Source organism: Hemiscyllium ocellatum, chromosome 4, assembly GCF_020745735.1.
Source record: "Hemiscyllium ocellatum isolate sHemOce1 chromosome 4, sHemOce1.pat.X.cur, whole genome shotgun sequence".
NCBI lineage: Eukaryota > Metazoa > Chordata > Chondrichthyes > Orectolobiformes > Hemiscylliidae > Hemiscyllium > Hemiscyllium ocellatum.
This window is the reverse complement of record NC_083404.1, coordinates 56,958,253-56,973,805: the sequence shown is the minus strand read 5'-3', so window position 1 is coordinate 56,973,805 and position 15,553 is coordinate 56,958,253. Positions and strand designations below refer to the sequence as shown.

At 39.5% G+C, this 15,553-nt stretch overlaps 1 protein-coding gene across 1 annotated transcript in view; it reads right to left on the bottom strand.

The window, feature by feature from the left end:
- Positions 1-15,062, bottom strand: part of LOC132813745 (antizyme inhibitor 1-like) — a 38,451-nt gene extending 23,389 nt beyond the window's left edge. Inside the window, exons 1-2 of the mRNA XM_060823251.1 lie at positions 14,851-15,062; positions 2,324-2,464 (exon numbers count right to left, since the gene is read on the bottom strand). The gene's annotated coding sequence lies outside the window, so the exon portion shown is untranslated. The remainder of the gene's footprint in view (positions 1-2,323; positions 2,465-14,850) is intronic.
- Between the last annotated feature and the right edge of the window lie 491 nt (positions 15,063-15,553).

Genomic DNA, 15,553 nt, shown 5'->3' with positions numbered 1-15,553 from the left:
TTGCACTTTTACCTGGATCTTCCCACAAACATCTTTGATTGCTTTAAAACAGACTTCACATCTGTGCTGACCATTCACTCAGCCACCATGCTCATGTTCTTGATTTTGGACTTTATTTCTATCCGGTATATCACCTTGCGCCCCAGTTTCAAATCCCCCCATTTAGATGCCCACATTTAGTTTCACAATCTCCTCAAGAACTACCCTCCTTTGCATTATTCTTTGCCTTGTTCTTATGTGCTTGCAGACATGACCGTGCACAAGGCTCCCTATAAAAGTGCAAGTAAACCACAAATGTGGGCTGGGCTTTGATTTCAATCATGTTAAATGGAATAGAAACGGCCCAGTTTTTTTTTAAAAAGCATGCACATTGATACTTGTATTCCTGGAGTTTCAAAAATCTGCTTGCCTTTGGTGTACCAGACAAAATTTTTAATAATTCCAGTACTCAAGCCAAGAGGTTTTACAAGATGGAAATCTAAAACTTATTAGATTGTAACGCAGGAGTTCTAGCAGCAATTTTACATACGCGAATGACAATACAGGGTGTATTTGCAGCTATGCCCGAAATCGAGATTTGACTTGAGTCACAAAGATAACAGTTAAGTGGTCCTGATTTGTCGACGGTTCTCTGCTCATTTTGACACTTTGCATAGACTGGCCAATTATATGCAAATTACTATAGTGACAATTTCTATCACCACCTCCAAACTGAAAAGAAAAAAGGTGTTTCAGTAGTAAAAAAAGACCCAGAACAAAATCTGAATGGTGGCTGGTTCTGGGTGGGTTACGCTTTGGAGGGTCAGTGTGGACTTGTTGAGCTGTTTCTACATTATAGGGATTCTATGAAACTATCTGAATTACAACATATCTTTGTGTAACATCTTTATGGTTGCAAAATATCCCAAGGCACGTCACAGAAAGAAGAGACACGTCTATTGAGAATTTGGAAAACAATGACAGGAATTTTATAATCAAGAAGTTGTGTGTCCATGTGGTCAGTGAACTCAAGCAGCAAGTGAATATGACTTGTTGAGCATAGACAAAGACATGGGCAGCTATTTTAGATGACTTACAGTTTAGAGGTAGAATTTAGGAGTCAAGCCAGAAGTACAATGGAATACTCAAGCCTAAACGGGGGATAAAATATCAATAAAGGGCGTCAACCATAGATGAACTTTGACAGAGTCAAGGATTCTGGGTGGAAATTAGTATTCTTATTTAATGATACACATGGTCAGACACTCATTCCAGAGTTAAGTATGACATCAAGAATGTGAACACGGTGGCTCAGTGGTTAGCACTGCTGCCTCACAGCAGCAAGGCCCCAGGTTCGATTCCAGCCTCAGGTGACTGTATGGAGTTTGCACATTCTCCCAGTGTCTGCGTGGGTTTCCTCCCACAGTCCAGAAGATGTGCAGGTCAGGTGAATTAGCCATTCTAAATTGCCCAGATCGTTAGGTGCATTAATCAGAGGGGAATGGTTCTTGGTGGGTTACTTTTTAGGAGGGTCGGTATGGACATGTTGGGCTGAAGGGCCTGTTTCCACACTGTAGAGAATCTGATCTATTTTAGTTAAGAGAAAGTGAGGACTGCAGATGCTGGAGATCAGGCTGAAAAATGTGTTGCTGGAAAAGCGCATCAGGGCAGGCAGCATCCAAGGAGCAGGAGAATCGATGTTTCGGGCATAAGCCCTTCTTCAGGATTCAGGCTTATGCCTGAAACGTCGATTCTTCTGCTCCTTGGATGCTGCCTGACCTGCTGTGCTTTTCCAGCAACACAGTTTTCAATCTATTTTAGTTGCCAGGGTAGACAGAAATTGGAGCTGGAGCAGAAACCCAAATCAACAGCTTCTGCAAAATATTTAATTGGGGAAATTTCTGATCTTCTAGCACTGGAAATCAGATAAACATTTGATAATTTAACAACATTAGAGAAGTTGTCAAAGATAGCGTGATGCAGGGTCCAAGAGATGCCAGTGCACCAAGATAAGTTATAATAAGGACTGAATTACAATTCACTTATTTGATCAGTAGATTATTCACATTTTAACTTGCTGTCTATGTGGAATACTTTATGAAGCACTTTAATGAACACTGAATACTGGGAGATGACAACCTAAAGACACCCAATTGGATGTTTATTAACAGATTGCCATTTTTGATAGTTTGAGGCTCGTTACTGATTCAGAAAGATACCCAACATTAGCTCTAACTTTAGAATACAATGACATTATATAAAATGATTCTTCTGGTCAGTCAATACAGTAATAGCAAGAAAAAGCATTTGTTTTTACATATTTCAACCAATAGACGATTCTTACATGGACAAGTCGGGAGATGGAACACCACCACTATCAGCTGGGGTCCCAAGGTGGCTCAGCGTTGAAGTCGAACTGTTCTCTGTAGAGTGTTACTCCCAGACCTTCTGGATAATTGTTATACACCCGAACAGAAATTCTGCCCTGTAAATGTGATTTATTAAACAAGTCAGTGGACATACAAACAGCTAAATACAATGCAATGACTGAAAAAAGAACTTTCCTTACTTCAAAGCTAGTATCCTATGAAATTGCAGGCTCTAGTAATTTCCACAAGGAAAAATGCAAACGAAGAGTCAGTGCACCAGGTTATTACACTTTAAATTTTTCTCTGAATTTTTTTGATAGGTTGCAGATTGAGATTTCACTATAAAACCATAAAATAGTTATATCACAGAAAGAAGGAATTCACCCCATTGTCAATAAACTAGACACCTATTCCAATCCCATTAACCAGCACCTAGTGTGAAGTCCTGCATGTGACAACCCTTCAGAAACTAATCCAGGTTCTTTTCAAATAAATTCAGAGTTTTCACCACAACCACCAAGTTGGACGATGAATTCCAGACATGCAACACCTTGTGGATGAAAAAGCTATTCCTTATATCTGCTTTGATCCTTCTACCAATTATTTGAGATCTATGCTGTTAGCAAGTGGCCTCTCTACTTGGGGAAACACGTCTTTCTCTTCGACTCTTTTCAAACCCCTCAGGTATTATACACACCTCGATTAAATAACTCCATCGTAAGGAAAACAACTCTAGCCTATCCAATTTCCTGTCATAGCCACAATTTTCAAGTAGCATTTTTGTAATCCAGACAGCCAACACTAACCTGAATAGATAAATAAATTCACTTCATAGCTTTGCTGTAAGAAACTAGTTTAATTCATCTCCCTGATGACTTACTGTTATTCACTTAGATTGTACAAATATAGACGTTGATCTCCATATTGGAAACTACAGAATTTGAAGACAAGTTAGTTCAGTGGGTAATTTTTTTTGATTCATTAACAAAACATTGGCATTGTTGTCCAGGCCAGCATTTATTGCACACAGCTAATTGCCCAGGGAAAGTCAAATCACATTGCTGAGAGTCTGAAGTCACAAGGAGGCCAGATCAGGTAAGGATGGCAGTTTTCTTCCTTCACATTAGTGAACCCAGATGGGTTATGTTGCAACAAAAAATGATTTCATTGTCCTCATTAGACTCTTAATTCCAGACTTTCACTAAATTTATATTCCACCATGTCAGGAATCAAACCCACATTCCCAGAATATTATCGGTCTCTGGATTAATGGTTTAATGATAATACCACAACACCATCACGTCCCCATATCTCTCATCCTAACTAGGTTGAAGTACAAGTAGAAACCAGGTAATTACCTGATTGATGGCAACATGACCATTGATATTCCCTGGCATCTGAAATATTCAATGTATATATTAATAATTTGGATGAGGTGATACTTATTGATCCAACGCTAAGTGAAATTTAGTAAGGAAACACACAGGTAGTACAACTGGGAGCAGAAGGGAAATAAAGTTCAATATAACAGTGTCAAGTTGTCCATTTTTAAATCAAGGTCATCCAGGATAAACAGAATAATTCCTTCATTAAGTGATTTGAGACTGTAATGGAACAAAGGGATTTTGTGTCCATGTACACAAATCACTAGTAGCTAGTGCACAAGTGTAACAAACATCAAATTATAAATGTTTTACAAATAACAAAGAGTGAATTAATGGCTTACATTTCTTTGAACGGCTTGAAATTGAAAAGCAAAGTGCTCTTCAGTTGCACTGAACCTTGGTCAGCTCTTTCTGAAACACTATGTCTAAGTTTTGGACACTCTTCCACAGAAAAGATAAACCAGCTTTGGACTAAGCACAGTGTAGATGCACCAGAATTATACAAAAGGGTTAAATTTCATGGCAAGTTCCATTACCTTTATTCAGAAATTCTCAAGATTACAAGATTGATCTGTGTAAGATCTTGAAATGATAAAGGAATTCAAATGGGGTGGATAGAGAAAAAAAAATTGTCTCGCATGGAGAATTCCAGTGAGCATGTTAAAGTGAGAGCTAGGTAATTTAAAATAAATAATTTCCCACACCCAAAAATGTTCATCTCAAACTTTACCCAAAAAGGTTGTGCATGCTGGATCAATTAACCAAGATCTACAATTTTTGGTTGGATAAGGATATCAAGGGATGGAGTATAGGTAATAAATGAGTTGCTATACTGATCATTACCAAACAATACTATAACCAACTTGTAAATGAATATTTACTGTTTCTATGTTGGTATCTATCAATTAAATTTCTTACTCTATTCATTGTCCTGTTCGATAGCACTTCAACATAAGGTCTCATTTGATCTAAATACTATACTGAATTAACGTGGAAAAACCATGAATTTGCTCTATTAAGGCTTTTTTTTGAAAAAGTGAACAACTTTTTCTGGTGAATGCAGTGACTCTGCAGCTGAACTCACTGCCCATTCAATGAGTTTTACACTGAAGTCTCCTAACTCTTTTGTAAAGGAGTTAAAGAAAATGAATTTAGATAGTTGCACTCCAATCCATATTTGCATTGACAACATGTGATAACCTATAATTTGGTAATGTATTGAAAGTTCAATTAGAGGAGAATCAAAAACAGTAGAAAATTTCAAAAGGTGCAAATATCATGAACAGGAAACATTACATTAAACAAATGGGGGAAAAAAAAAAATCAAACTTCCCATCTTTCTTAGCAATGATCAAATTTAAATGCGCTGCACTCCAAGTTATTATATTTTCCTTTAACATGAATCCACCAAGACCAATTTTGTTAGTCATCAAATGCTCATTTTAAAAGATCAAATTACACTGTAAATTATACCTCACAGGTTTTATAAAAGACAACTGGCCTTAAATTTGTAGCAGTAAATTTATTGTTTTAAATGTGGTTGCAAAAATGTCATAAAAGCTAATATGGGACGCGATGCTTTTAACAGAATGTGTGAACAGTGCTGCCTGCTTGCCACACCTATTCTGATTCTAACCCTATGAATGAAAATCTAGCAACAAAAAGCCACTTACAGTTCCATCATTAGAACATAACAGCATTTGACCAGGATAGCACAAGCTAAATTAGTTTGCAGGTAACAGCATTGATAACATTTACATTATCAATGATTCACAATTTATCTTTGCTGCTTAGTCTCACTATTCACTTTGCCAATTCTACCAATTTATGAAATTTTCAATAAAATTATCATTAATGAAAATCCATCGTGAAATATTAGTATGGTAAGTTCTACCAATCTACAAAAATGATCACTTTCAAGAATAAAGTAGTAACCATCTCCACTTTGATTCTGTACACTCATGATAGGAAAACAGTGGATGATCATAGCTGTCAGCATCTGTGTACATATACACACAAACTTACAGCACAAAAATATTTTTGATATAAATGAAAGGCAGCTTTCCACCTTGCGTTAGTTACCTCAGATACATTTTTACATTGACTCTGTGCAGCATTATCAATGAGTGAAAATGCTAAAAGTTTTATTACTGCCTTGTTTGAAGTATAATAAGTATATAATTCCAATTGGACAAAGTAAAACAGATTTTTGAAAGAAATATAGTATGTGGCAAATTTGTTACGAGTGCTTTTACAAATTGTAACCAGCAGAATGGATAAAGGTGAATGAAGGTGGATATAATGAATTTCAGTTTTCGAAAAGCATTCAATGAGGCAGTATCCAAGAGTTTGGGCCTCCCTTGAGATTGGAATCAGGCTTATAATATTTGCATGGGTTAAGGATCCACTAAAGAGAACTACAGGATTTAAACAGGATGACAGACTATGATTAATGGGGTACTATATGAATCAGTGCTGGGGTCTTAGCTATTTTCAAATCTACATCAATGATTTAAATAAGCAGGTTTGGGGAGATGTACCAGTTAATGATGATACAACATTAGACAAAGTAGGCTAACATTTTATTATCCATCACATAGGACTAGAACCATACTGATTGACCAAATATTGATCAGATAATCAGGAGGCTCGCATAATCAATATAAAAAAAAACGCTAAGTAATAGAAATGCAATGCAGGGGATATAGACACCACTGTCATACTTTATTTAACAGTATGACTCATCAATAATGCAATTCTGCCTTAAATAAAACTTTACCAGCAGATAGCCTTCTCACTCGCAACCTCAACTGACTACTTGGACACCACATATTTAAGGAGAAATCGTCATGAAATGGAATCAACTGTTGATATTTTGTGATGCCATTCAATTGGACAAGTATACTTGCATTGAACTAAAATTCTAAAAACGATAATAATTGGACAGAATAATGCTTTAATGTCGTGTTTGAAGGATATAATGTGTGTCGGTTTATCAAGAGTGCTGATTCATAAGGTGTCAGTTAAAAAGTTTTGCTGAGGATAAATTAAATAAGGTTGGCAGATAGGAAATACTGCAAAGTGTGAAATTATACACGTTTTAAAAATGCAGAATCCATAATAGACTGGAAAGAATTATCTTTCTGAGGGACACTTATATCCTTGTACACAAATCATAAAATGCAGGCACAGCAATCAATTTGAAAAGTCTTTATCACAAAGGATTTGTAATGCAAGAGTAAACCAATCTTATCACACAGAGCTTGGTGAAGCTATAACTGGAGCATGGTGCACTGGTTTGATCTCCTTACTTACCTGTACCTCCACACACATCATCTATTGCACCTGTACCTCCACACACATCATCTATTGCATCCGCTGCACCCGATGTGGCCTCCTCTATATTGGTGAGACAGGCCGCTTACTTGCGGAACGCTTCAGAGAACACCTCTGGGCCGCCCGAACCAACCAACCCAATCACCCCGTGGCTCAACACTTTAACTCCCCCTCCCACTCCACCGAGGACATGCAGGTCCTTGGACTCCTCCACCGGCAGAACACAACTACACGACGGCTGGAGGAGGAGCGCCTCATCTTCCGCCTGGGAACCCTCCAACCACAAGGTATGAATTCAGATTTCTCCAGCTTCCTCATTTCCCCTCCCCCCACCTTGTCTCAGTCGGTTCCCTCAACTCAGCACCGCCCTCCTAACCTGCAATCCTCTTCCTGACCTCTCCGCCCCCACCCCACTCCGGCCTATCACCCTCACCTTGACCTCCTTCCACCTATCCCACCTCCATCGCCCCTCCCCCTAGTCCCTCCTCCCTACCTTTTATCTCAGCCTGCTTGGCTCTCTCTCTCTTATTCCTGATGAAGGGCTCATGCTCGAAACGTCGAATTCTCTATTCCTGAGATGCTGCCTAACCTGCTGTGCTTTGACCAGCAACACATTTGCAGCTGTGATCTCCAGCATCTGCAGACCTCATTTTTTACTAAAGGAGCAATATACCTATTTTAAAAGGATGCAACAAAGATTCACCAGACTGGCTGCTGGAATGAGAGGCTCGTTCTCAAATAAAGATATTGAATATAGACTTGGCATATATTCCCTAGAGATTACAAAAAGAGGAATTCATTTAAACGAAACAAATGATAAGCTTGGTAAAGTCGATGTTTCCACTGACTGGGGCGTCTGGAACTATAGGGCACTGTTTCAGAATAAATATTATTCAATTATTTAGAGCAAGATGGGGATTCTTCATTTAAAAGTTTTTGAACATTTGGAATTCTCCGGAGAGAGCTCTGCATGTTCAGTCATTGAAGATCCAGGGCAGGTCAAAGATGTTGGATACTATGGGGAATGATGGAATATGGGAAGTTGCAGCTTAGACAGAAAATCGGAACATTTTACAGAACAGTTTTGAGGTGCTGAATGGCCTACTTGTACTGTGCAATGTCACCAAGACATGCCATCTTGGGTACAAAGTATTGAGGTACAAATCTTAGATATAACAAGAGAAAATAAAGAAAAAAATTTCCACTACATTAAAAATATACGTTGTATAAGTTAGGAAAATAAGAACTAAAGCTAAAAAGATAGACTTTCTCCAAGTACACTTTTCACTGTACTCTTGTACCCTGTCAGAAGTCACGTGACACCAGGTTATAGTCCAACATGTTTATTTGAAATCACTAGCTTTTGGAGCGCTGCTCCTTCATCAGGTGAAGTTCTGGATGGGATTCTCTTTGGAGGGTTGAAGTGGACTTGATGGGCTGAATGACCTGCTTCTACACTAAGAATTCTGTGCCAACATTACTGTAAATATACCTACATTACATGAATGGCAACAGCTTAAGAAAGCCAGTACCTCCCCCACCTCCCAACTTTTTGTAAGCAAGTATGGAAGGGCAATAAATGCTGGCCTTCCATTCCCCTGAAGAAATAAAAAACAAACTTCACCCAGTAAAACCATGCAAGCTCTTAATGAACTGATTTATTATTTTCCTGCCACAAAGCAATGAATGCGCCTTTGATTTGATTCTGTAGGAGGCAATATTCACACAATTAAAGAGGTGGCTCAGTGGTTAGCACTACTGCCTCACAGCACCAGGTTCGATTCCAACCTCAGGTGACTGTGTTGTTTGCACATACCCTAAACATTATTTTACAAGTCAGATTTCAAATAACTACACAAAGTAATTGACAGAGGTATGAGTGAAGGCACACTTGGCTACATAAAAGACACTCTTCTTGCAGCCTGCTCACTATATGGACAGCAGTCTGTTCTGCTCAACTGTGGAGATTGCTTGATGATACATACATCATTTTTGTTTATTTGTGTCATGGAATCCAATTTACAGGCACTGAGAGCCAATCTCAAAAACTGTATGAGAATAATAAAATCTGATGACTGTGACTTGGATATGGACACAAAGCAAACCGTCCAGTCAACCAGATTTGACTTATTATAGTCACACGTACCTAAGTACAGTGAGAAGTTTTGTTTTGTGTGCAAGACAAGCAGATAATACCATACAAAGTACATTAGGCTAATATAAGAGTGTGAAGAACAAAATGTCACAACTGTAGAGAAAGTACACAGAGCGCAAGATCAACATTTAAATTTATAATTTGAGGGGGCCAATTCTGATGTCTAACAACAGCAGGGAGAAAGCTGCTCTGAATCTGTTCATACTTGTATACAAACTTTTATATCTTCAGCCCAACGGGAGAGGGCGAAAAAGTATAACTTGGGTAGGAAGCATCTTTGATTACATTGGTTGCTTTGAGGCAGAGGCAAGTATAGATAGAGTCAATGAAATTTAATCTGGCACAATGTGAAGTCATGCATTCTGGAAGGAATATGGAGATACAATATAATCTAAATATTATTATTCTGAAATGGGTGTAGACCCAGTGATGTCATATTTCAATTTCTATCTGACAACTTAGAGGGCTAATCTACAGAATAAGAATTGTTATTAACTGAATAATTAAAATTAGTAACAATCTCAGATACCCCACTCAACCAGGACAGAACCATCTCAGCTGCGGACAAGTTAGTCATGTCGAAATGGCCCAAGTCTCAAAGTTAAGATGACTCAGGCCCCAGATCAAATATACAAAAGGGTTCAGGGCAATTATTGGTCATCACCTCATGGCCTTCAGTATTCCTGAAAATATCACTTGTGGAACCACAGAAGGGGAGCAAAGACACAGAATATAGCCTGGATGGGGGCTTCACTGGTTATCAAGATAGTTTGATATTACCACCAGTAACTGTACTGAAAAACCCATAGTCGTCAGAGGAAGGGAACCCCCAACAAAGTATATTTGATCAAGTCTGATAATGGCAGATTTTCTAATCGAAGTCCCCAAGACTTTGCTGTTAGGCCAAGAGATACAAGAACCAAGCCAAAGTAAGTTACCTTGATATAGGTATGGGGAACTGTTCGTAGATTAGTCAAACCTTGCCAATTGAGTAAATGCTGTACAGGAGTACAGACTTCAAGGAAGAAATGGACAGACTGACTGATTAAACAAGCAGACACATATGGAATTTCATCTAGCACAATATGAAGTGATGTATTCTGGAATAATATTTCAGTACTATTCTGAAATGGTGTAGACCTAGTGATGTTATATTTCAATACTGCATATTCCAAGCTGAAACAGCAGTTTAGAAGACACAAGATACTTGGCTACATAAAGAGTACTGAATGCCATCAGTTAAGAAGTTAGCATGGATAGAGACTGGCTGTCTGGTAGAAGGCAGAGTGTGTGAATGTTGTGGTTCTGTTCGCCGAGCTGGGAATTTGTGTTGCAGACGTTTCATCCCGTCTAGGCCACATCCTCAGTGCTTGGGAGCCTCCTGTGAAGCGCTTCTGTAATGTCTCCTTAGGCATTTATAGTGATTTGTACCTGCCGCTCCTGGTTGTCAGTTCCAGCTGTCCGCTGCAGTGGCATGTATATTGGGTCCAGGTCGATGTGCTTATTGATTGAATCTGTGGATGAGTCCATGCCTCTAGGAATTCCCTGACTGTTCTCGGTTTGGCATGTCCTATAATGGTAGTGTTGTCCCAGTCGAATTCATGTTGCTTGTCATCTGCATGTGTGGCTACTAAGGATAGCTGATCATGTCGTTTTGTGGCTAGTTGGTGTTCATGGATGCGGACCGTTAGCTGTCTTCCTGTTTGTCCTATGTAGTGTTTTGTGCAGTCCTTGCATGGGATTTTGTACACTACATTGGTTTTGCTCATGTGTGAATAATAAGGTCCTTCTAAGGATGACAGCAGTGACAAGTGGTATTTTGCAAAGCTCAGTGCCAGGACCACAAATTTTCACTTTATACATTTACAATCTAGATGAAGTAACTGAGGGAATTCTGGCTACGTTTGCAGACAATACAAAGATAGCTGGAGGGACAGGTAGCATTGAGGTGATAGTTGTGGGGGGATCTGCGGAAGGGTGTACTTCTGAGGCTCTTATTGAGGCTCTGTCAGACCACATTTTGAGCACTATGCAGAGTTTTGGGCCCATACTTCATGAAAGATGTACTGGCTCTGGACTGTGGTCAGAGGATGTTCACAAGAATGATCAGGAAAAAAAAGCTTAACATATGAGGAACGTTTGAGAACTCTGGGTCTATACTTGGAGTTTAGAAGGATGAGTGGGATCAAAATGAAACAGAAAATACTGAATGGCTTGGACAGAGTAGATGTTGAGAAGACGTTTACATTGATAGGAGAGATTAGGACCCAAGGGCACAGCCTTAGAGTAAAGGGAAAACCTTTTAGAGGGGAAATAAGGAGAAATTTCTTCAGCTAGAGTAGTGAATCTATGGAATTCATTGCTACAGAAGGCTGTGTAGGCCAGGTCATTGAGTATGTTTAAGGCTGAGATAAACAGGTTCTTGAGTATCAAGGGAATCAAGGGTTACAGGGAGAAAGTGGGAGAATGTGATTGTGAAACTAATCAACCATGATTGAATGGCAGAGCAGTCTCGATGGGCTGACTGGATTTATTTCTGCATCTGATGGTCTAAGCCCTTAATGTTATTCAATTATGTAATTAATGTGGAGTTGAGTGGTGGTCAAAATGGGCATGACAACGAGTCAGAGAAATTCAAGTTTATTATGAAATGGTAAAGGTAAAGATAATTTTCTAGGAGTCATGAGTCAACTAAAAGGTAAAAATCTATTTTTATGCCAGTAAACAGCTGAATCTCTTCTGACTGAAATGCAATCAGCTATGACGTTTATAGATAACAATCAGATGAATATCACAACTGAATGCACATTTGTTCAACTGTCCAGCACGTGTTGCTCTACATTTCACTCAGTTACAACTCTCAGCTGTCCTAATGATGCATAGTTAATAGTTTGGTCATCAGGCTAAATTCTACTCAAGCATCCACAAGTTTTAAAAAAAAGCTCCTGCAACTATCCCATTTCTTCCTTATCAACATGTTACTCAAGCGTTTAAAGCATGCAACTCTAAGAGTTTCTCCATACTCTCAACAGCCAGAAGTTTGAAATCTACAGGCTTACTGAATATTTTCTGCAATTTTCAAGAAAGTAAGAAAATTTTTTTGCTCACCAGTAAGCTTCCATTCAATTTATTTTATCATCATTACTAGTATGTGCAGTTAATTTTTAAAGCACACTTTATTGCCTGTACAATACACAACTCATAGCAAGTAAAATATGCTGCAAGAACCAGAAATCAAGCTTTCTTAGGCTGCTCCTTGTGCCTCAAGCCAGGCTTCAGTGGCAATTTCACCAAGTGGTTTCCTTCACATATAACATTTAATTGGTGCTCTACCATAAAGCCATTGATAATTCAGTAAATAGCAAATGACTACATTATTTGAACTAATTCTTAACTAAAAGTATATATAAAAGGACCATCGTCATTCTTTACTAAATCCATTTCACAGTCAAATGTAGCATTATTGAAGGCCATTTCTGTTCCAACTTATCCACTTAATATCAAAATAAAACAGCATACTTAGTATGGAGCTGGGGGAAAAATAAGATTGGCCACTGACAATGACCACAGGAACTCCAACTACTCTCGAAGGAACTTTCAGGTTATATTATGGGAGAACTTGTAGTAAAACTGAAGGCGCGATGATGATGATAAAGTAAGCAAGCTATTTTCCACAGTGCAAAACAATTACCCGGTGATACTTTAAAATAAAAACGGGCAGTGTTACCTGAAACATTTAAGAAAGCTGTGACCGACTTCACTCGTTGACAATGTTTTGTTTTAAATCAGCTACGGTCTGATGTGCTGTCTGCACACTCCCTGCATGCCCAGCTCCAGTTGTCCCTTCACTCTGTATTTATTACCACAGACGCAACCGGTGCCATTATCCATACGCAACAATAGCATCAATGTGGCCTGCGCCGGCCCCAACCGCAACATTTGTCACCACCGATTATTTAAAAACAAGAATCACCGACACCCAGATCTTCCACCTTCTCCTTGGACCGGCGTGCGTTCTTAAGCGCAGAAACGGATGGAGTGGGGGAGAAATCCACACAAAACTGCATTATATTGTTTTGTTTTAGTTCAGTGAAGAGAGAGCTGCTTTAAAAGAGACTTTTTATTTACCACATGCGAGAAGCCTGAATGCACGGTGTTCGATCCTGCACCTTATGGATTAAGGTGGAGTACCGATGGAGTTAACAAATTTCATTTCAAAGTAAATAGACATGGAAACGTGTCATTATTGAGTATTCAAAAGTTGACGGGCGGCGCAGGAAATGATCTCTTGATGATTTTTCCCTGTTAAAGACCAGGGACGATTGTTGGAAAGTTTCTTGTCACCAAAACAAACATAACCGGCACAGGGAAAATTACAATTGAAGAAAACACGCCTTCAAGTTTCCATTATTCTCATTATTTTGGAACGTGAAAGCTTCCAATTATTCTGTGTTACTTTATTTTTGGGGGGGGGGGGGAGAAAGAAGAGGGCTGTTCTTGGATCACAACGATTGATTTTGCAATAAAAATAAACACCTGGAAAAAACTCAGTTCGCCTAGCAGCAACCATGAATAGAGACAGAAAACAGAATTAACGGCCGGAGTCGATCACTTTTGTTGTTGTTTCGGCGTCAAACTGTTTCAGTCGACTGCTAACATTATTAACCCACCCAGTAACAGGACCAACCAGGCTTGCGCCTTTCAGCGTTTTACTTTTAAAGCGGAGGAATTAAAATAATTATTTTGCAAGTTTAATCAGAAGCCTTAACCACTTTCCTAGAGGAAGAAGTGGTGTCTTTTACTGCCTTCTCGGCAAGTTTGAAGAACAGGTGTTGCGTCGGCTTGCTCCTGTCACATGGATGGCGGCCATCACTGCGCCACTTGCTAACTATAACGTATCTGACAGCGCCGTTAACATCAGGTTATTAAATACACACACGTACACACATAATATATGTGTGTGTGTATATAAATAAACTGTGGGAAGTATGAAAAATATAAAACTGCCTCATGATTAAAGCTTCTAGTAGGAATTCGGAATTTAAATATATATGCATTTACATGCAGACATCTGCGCATAAATATATATGTATACCGACAGCAAAGGAGATAATTCGCTTAAATTCCTATGGCTACTGGTCGGTTATTTTTTTGAAAATCTTTTCAAAATTTCCGTTCTCAACCGTCACTTCCATTCAACGGCTGAGCCCGACGTCACAGCGCGCTGATGTCAGCTGATTGACAGCCCATCCAGCCACACAAATTGGGAGAGGGGAAGGTGGATCATCGTCTCACCAATCGTGCACCTGCCGAGAGCGCGGAGGCGGAATAAGGGAATAGTGCTCGCCCTCCTTCCCACTTGAAGGGAGGAGGAGGATTATGATGATGTTGAAGGCCAAGCAAAGCCAGCTGTCCACAGACGCACAGAGAGCACCATCGCGCCCTTACCAACACACCCTCGCACGGCTTCAATGTCAATATCACTTACTACACAGGGCCCTACCTGATCACTACTCAAAGCTTTTTCTCTGACATCACCATCGACTGATGCGTTTAGACATTTCGGAAACATTTCTCTTTCCTCCTTTCCACAACCACCCTCAATGCCGATAGAATATATACTCACGTGAGATAACGGCCCAAAAGATTTGGTAAAGCGTCTTCTCTTTTTAGGCGGAATTTTTAAAAAGTAATAGGGGGACCCACAAGAGAAAGATGATAACTGCCCTTTGCCATAAAAAGGTGATCCTGATCGAAAGTGGAAGGCGCGACTCGCATACAATGGGGCAGAAGACAAACAACAGCAACGTCAGCAGACAGGATAGAAAAAGAGCAGCCTATGTCCCGGCGCACACTTTTATAGTTTCGGTTTGGCACCCGGATGCTGTTGGTCCCGCCCCGGCCCTCGTTCCCACGACAACGCGCCTGACGGCGGGCGGTTTATCCGCAACCATCAGTCCTTATGGACCTCCCAGCCGTGAGCAGAAGACCCAAAACATCAGCGTAGATGTGATGGGATTCGCTCCCATTCAGTAGGATCAGTGTCAAAGGCAGGAGGAATAAATCTGTTAATTTTTTAAAACTCGGCTTCTCATATCTCATCGTGCTCACGCTATCACGTTTGCTCTATTCCCACCCATCTGTGTATTGTGGATGGTATTTCTCGGAGTGGAGGAAAGGGAGTGTTGCTTTATTAACACAGTGAATGAAACTAATAGATTCTTAAAATCTGTCTGACTGTCTTGGGGGTGGTGATGATGGAATTGCTGTTATCTTTAGTTTCAGCTTCTCTTCAGAGTTTGATTAAATCACCCATACAGGTAATTTTG